Below are 6640 nucleotides of genomic sequence, written 5' to 3' on the forward strand. Positions count from 1 at the left end.
TTTCATTTGTTGGATTACTAGGTCTGAGTCACCTAGAATGGAAAATTTGGCAGCTCCTAAAGCTTTGAGCAGCTTAAGGCCTAAGAGGAGTGCCTCATACTCAACCATGTTGTTGGTGCATTTGAAATTCAGTCTATAAGCATGACCCTCTGCATGGTTGTTATGTGTATTGTGAATCCATATTCCTGCCTCTGCTCCTAACTTTTTAACAGAACCATCCAACTCTAAATACCATGTGATTTCTTGCTTGTGGTTAGTATTAAGAGTTTCAGTCATTTTAGGATTGGGCAGACCCGAGTCTTGTGTTTTGGGAGGTTTTTCTTGTGTACTGGTTGCATTGGCTATTGTGACAGTCTCATGGGTATGTGCAACCGATTCTTCATTGATGTGTGCTTGTTGTACTAAAGCCATAGGCTTATCATCAGTTGGAGGACTTGTTTCATCATTAAACAAAATAAAAGAATCCATATCAGAATGGATTGAATAGATAGGGAAATTCTGGGGCTTTTCCTCACTACTTACCACATACTTCATCAGTGTTTCTCTATACAACCTCTTTGGTTGCCCAAAGACTGAAATAGTGGCGTAGGAGAGGTCTAATTGGAGAGATCCTTGGAGTTTTACCCCCCAAGATCTTGACAACAGCATGCCATACTTTGGTGGTATGTCAACAACCACCACATCCATGAGGATTGTCTTGTTTGGGTATTGGACTAAGGAGACACACAAGTCTTTGATGAGGCCTAAACATTTGACTTGACTTGAGTCAAAGGAGAATAGATCTTTGTATGGTCTTGTTACATCAAGGTTTAGCTTCTCCATTACAGCTTTGGGCATAAGGTTGTGTGAGGCACCTGAGTCAAACATTGCATTATGTAAAACTTTATCATGTATGTGCAGACTGACATAAAAGGGTAGAACAGCTCCATGTGCTGATTTTCCATCAACTTCTGGACCAAAAAGCAACTCAGGTGTATCATCCAAAACATTCACATCATCCCTTTTCTCTGGCATTTGCAGTGATCTTTGGATTTGTTGCCTATACACATCATGCTTTGCAAGTTCAGATAAGGGGATGGGAATCTTAAGTTTGCTTATTTCTGCTTCTAAGTTGAATGGTTTCTCCAATGGAGTCTTTGTGTTGGCAATAGCAGATTTCCCCTTTTCAAGTGTCTTTTCTGCGTTCTCCTCTTGATCATTAGTGTTATGGTGAGAGATACCTTGCGGTATTTTTATTTTGGGAAGGCTTTTAGGAGTGTTGTTCAAGCTCTCTTTCGAGGGAGAAGGTGGCAGGGGCTGATCAACAGAAAGTTGTATGTCTGTTATGTCCTCTACAGTCACTTGGTGCGGGTTTGGGACAGTTATATCAGCAGTTTCTGTTATAATAGCCTTGCCTCTAATCTGGTTGGGTTTTTTGCCCTCCTTTGGTTTAAATTTTTCGGGCACATCTATGGTTCTTGTCCTCAGCTTATACTGTTTGTGGAATTCATAAATAGCTGAATCATAACCTTGTTTAAAGTCAAAAGACTCACCAGAGTTAGTTTGAACTTGACTTATCTCATGGTCATCTTGGTCTTCTTGAGTTAGGAAAATTTGTTGCTCACCCTTCAAATCCACCAAGTTTATGTGAGTGTCCTCTATGGCATCACTAGACGTGGATGCTTTTGTATAATTTTCTTGGAAAGGAGGCCTTATATCACGGTCTGGGCTAGATCTACCAGCGTTTGAGTTCTGAGTGTTCCTGAAATTTGGGTTCCTTATGGTATTGGGCTGTTGTCCTTCCCATGATGATTTCCTCTCAATACTCTCTACTCTGTCTCCCAGCCTGTGCATGCCATTGATAATAGCATCTAGCTTTTGATCCAAGGCTGAGAGCTCTTCCTTGAAGGTGGTTCTTCTCTCAGTTCTAGCTCTTTTCCTTTTGGCAATTAAATTTGCCTCCACAGTGACAGCCACATTTTGCATGTCTGCAAGGCTGTTAGGGGCTCTTTATTTTAATTGGTAGGCCATATCTGGGTCAAATCCATCAGGGAATTTATATAAGGCAAGGTCAGGTGGGGGCCTTAAGTTTTGTGGGATAGCATTATAAACGCTATTAAACCTTGCACAATAGTCCAAGACTGTTTCTTATGGACCTCGTTTAATTGTATCGTATTCAGCTAGTATGTGCAAAGGGTCTTTCTTTTTCTCCCATCTGTTGATAAATGACTGGTATAAGGCTTCTGGGTCTGCTATGGAATTGGCTAGAAGTGCTCTGAACCAAGTCCTGACATCACCTGACAAGCTTTGGACAAAAATATTCATTCTCACAGTATCATCGTCAATCTCATAGCTTTCAAATTAATCCTGCATTTTCTTCGTATGCTGAAGGGCTGTGTAGGCACTTGTTCCATCAAAATATGCGATTTTAGTTTGGTAATCCTGAGGCATAGCTCCAAGATTAGCAGGTAATTGCAAAGGTGCATATCTGTTAGCCATATTCATAGGGATAAGAGGAACAACAGGGATAAACGGAACAACTAAAACAACTGGGATAACAGGAGTAGTAGTGGTAGTATGTGCAGTGAATGGAGGTGTGGAAGGAGTGCTTTGAGAGTTGGATGAAGAACAAGGGGAACTAGGGGTTGAATGAAATAAAACTTTGACAGGGGTTGGGCCACAGCGTGGGTGAACTGCTTCAGGACTATTATCAGCAAAATCCTCTCTTTTCTCTAGCTTCCTGAGGTTTCTTTGGATCAAATTCGGATTTACAAAGGCAGCTGTAGGATTTGGGTCTAGATTTGACCTTGTATAACGTGAATTCTTCCTGGGAGCCAGCTTCTGGCTTGTTTTTTTCGGGGATTTTCTAAGAATATATGGGTTAGAAAGAAACTTTTGAAGGTCTGGTTCTTTCCCAGTGGAGCTTTCCAACTTGATTTGTGAAATTAACTGAGGAAAGTCCCCAGTGGAGTCACCATTATGTTATCACTCAGGTTGTCCTTAAAGCTCCTTAAAGGATACGGTCGAGGTAACCACAAACCAATCCTTGGACTGCAGGTCCTAGCCTACCTACAATCAGAGAGGGCTCTCTCTTTATAATTTAGCTTTGTTGAAGATGATATTAGGCTAGCTAATGAGTTCAAGGGGGTTTTGTTTATGTTTTTGGTGGGATGGAAGGTTCTTTCAAATAGATTTGGGATGCATAGTGTGAGAGGTTCAAACCATTGGGAATGGAGTCGTGGATTAGGCTTGCTGTTGTGTTTTCTTGGTCACAAGAGGAATACAGAGCAGGATAGCTACACATAAAACAATACCAAACTGGAATAAGGATGGAATGAAGGTCAGTGAATGAAAGGAAAATAAGTAGCTCTCATTATGCTAACAGAGGGAACGTGAATGAACATTATATAGGAGCAATCAAGGATTCCTAAACAACATTCATATATGAAAGAACTAGTGTAAATATGAGCAAATAAGTATTCATATTTAGGACTAATTCAGAGGAAAAACATAGATAAATCACAGAAATTGAGAACATAATACAAGTAAGTGAGCTCTGAACTATTCTTTCTTTCTGCAATTTAGATAGTGAAACAATGATGGAATAAACACATATAAACTATAAACAGAGATAAGAAACACTTATTGGGCTATGTAGAAGCGTTAGGATTCCATAGTCACTCTTCAGACATTAAAACACAACAGTCAGTTCATCTCCCTAACATTCCAGCGATCTTTGATTATAGAGACTCTCAGAAAATACAATGCAAGTCTAGAGAGGAGCTTATCGACCAACCAACCCTTAAAACAGTGCAAAGGGTGGTTTAAATAGAAAATATTTACAAACATCCCTTGAACAGGTGTCAAGGGAGAAAATATCTCAAAATATCTATCAAAACAGATTCAAAAGATATCTGTGCAATAACTGCTTCTAATGCTAAGTTGTGCTGGACATAAATGCAATAAAATATCTAAAACAGGTGTTCATGAGAGAGCAACCTCATCAAAATGGCTCTTTAGGGCTGCGCATGGTCTTGCAGCTTCAAAAATGGATTGAAAGAGTGCCTTGAGCCACGCGCTATCCTCTGTGTGATAACTGTGCTTTTAAGGAAGTAGCGCTGCTCCAAAAATATGACTGGGAACAATGTCTCTTCAATAACTTTGCCTTGAAAGCCTTCATTTATGCCTTTAGGTGGCTTTAAGGCAACAAAATAAGTGTTGGTGAGCCTTAATGGCTGAATGATGCTTTGTTGACTTTGCTGGGTTTGCTTTGCCTTCATCTTCTTTGAAAAACTGGACTGATACTCTTTGTCGCATCCTGATACACTTTGGCACTGAATCTGGGCCTTTTCTCACCGTTGATATGCTTTAAACTATCTAATCTCCCCTTTATCTGCCAATTAAATGCAAAAATAACAGCTGCAAAGACTTCTGTGGCCTTTGGGATGCTATCAGCACTGGCCGATTCAAAATAGTATTAAACTCTGAAGAAATGCCCCAAAAAGGAGGAATTGCATGCTGTTGATCGTGCCCCACAGAACCCATAGGAGACAAAGGTGTTATGGGTGAGATATTGGCTATGGATTTGAACAATTCCCCAATTTCGCAGCGCAGCCAGTGCAAAGTCGGTGTTTTTCGCTACGAAATCACTGAAACAGGTTGCGCTGCGAAACTGCTAAAGGATTTATGCGCTGCGAAAACACCTTGTTCTTAAGCTAGGCTAAAAAATTTTGGCAACAGAATTTTCAGTGATAACAGTGGCTCCACTTGGGATAGTGTGCCCTTGTGGTACACTAAGAACATGCAGTTCCAGTGCCTTATCCTTTTATGATAAACAAAAATTTATTTGAAAAACATCTCCTTTAAGTTTCTTGGGCCTTCACCTCGGGCTTAAGCTTGATGATCACTGTAGGAAAAAGAAATCTACCATTACTGAAAAAATGCTCAGTCAACCTTGAGCTTATTAGCATATTCCTACCTACCCTATCAGCTGCAAGCTCATCTTGTAGCTCAAGGAACATGAAACTTCCAATGAAGCCAATCATCAATCTGATCTGAAACTTGGATCTCCTTACTGTGCTTGAAGCATAAATAAACCAGATACTGAAATAACCAAGGAAGCATGAGGTGTAACTGTTCTTCAAGATGAACATATAATTGGAACCCTGAACAGTAAATCTTTTCCATGTAGTCAGCTATAGGGTCAAAAAACACATGGTTAGTTTGATAATCATCATAACATTCTATCTCTTTAGACAATTGATCCTTAGCCACACAAAATTCCTTTGATGTGCTATCCGACTGCCTTTCTGCATGATGCCCACAAACAATGGAATTTTCCTCATTATTATCATCATTCTTTGGTGTAAGCTGCTGCAAGAAATTACAAAAATGAACAATCTTTTCCTCTGCCTGAGGGTCATAAAAAATTTCTTCCAACATTTCTTCTTGGTGTTTGTAATCATTTTCATTTTGATAATGATCCGAAGACTGACAAGTCTGCTGCATCTCTACATCAATATCAGAGGATTGAACATGGTTTTCATAGGTAAACCCCTGCTGATCTTCATGCTGCATTTCATGAGATGTTGTACTTTCTTCTTGGTGCTGAAATGCATTGTTATGAAGAGCCTCTAAAATTTCTTCATCCATAAACTCATCATCATCATAACAATCCTCCAAGTACTGAATAAGACTTAAAGAATGTCTACAACAATCTTTGAGCAACAATAAGGAAGGATGACACTCTTTATACATGTCATAGAACATATCATGGAAATCAGCAAGAGAAGATAATGAACCATTTTCCAAACTTTTATACCAAGACCATGCTTTTCCATCTAAAGTGGCCATAAACATCCTCATGAGACAATCCTCAGGAAAGTGAACCTTAAGACTGCGTACATGCATATGAAACCTAACCAAATGAAGAGCAGCATTGTCTTTCTTTTCATCTTTGAATATCAGAAGATCCTCTAACCAATCAACCTTTGGCATAGGATTTGGAAAACCAGGGATATGAGACCGATTCATAGGAGCATACCTGGCATTCATTCTTGCAGTGGAATTCATCTTGAAACTTCATCAAGCTACTAATCTTCTAGCAGTGGAGTCACCTTCCAACTTCTTATTCGATGTGTGGAGTCGCCAAGGTAGTTTTGCAACCTCAAATAGATGTCTGAGCTCCTGCTACCTCCAGAAGTTCAACCATTGATTTCGGGAATGAATAGACTTCAGGCTCCCGGCAGACGCACCAAAATTTTATCACAAAATCGTGTACTAAGGGCTGCTACTTAGCAAGATCTCATGCAACTATTTCAAACCAGGCTTTAGACTAAGGCTTAGCCTCCTTAGTCAGAGAGGGCTCTCTCACAGATTTTTTGATATGAATTAATAACAAGAAAAGATGGCTAACTCTTCAAACAATACATGAAAATAAGCTGGTTGGAACAACAAAATAACACTTCTTCCATTGGGCTCATGGAGTCAAACACCTCTGCAGTAAACTATTAACTACTCAATCATGGAAGCCAAGGCATATAATGTTTAAACACTGAGAACATTTCTCAAAAAGAACCTCAACTCATAAACATACACAGGAAGTCTGAGCACTAGGTGAATTCAGAGTGATTGCATATCTATTGAGATGTAAAACAGAAAG

Source organism: Pinus tabuliformis, chromosome 6 (genome assembly GCF_031772625.1).
Source record: "Pinus tabuliformis cultivar Carrire ecotype Pingquan chromosome 6, CPIR1, whole genome shotgun sequence".
In the NCBI taxonomy this organism is placed as follows: domain Eukaryota; kingdom Viridiplantae; phylum Streptophyta; class Pinopsida; order Pinales; family Pinaceae; genus Pinus; species Pinus tabuliformis.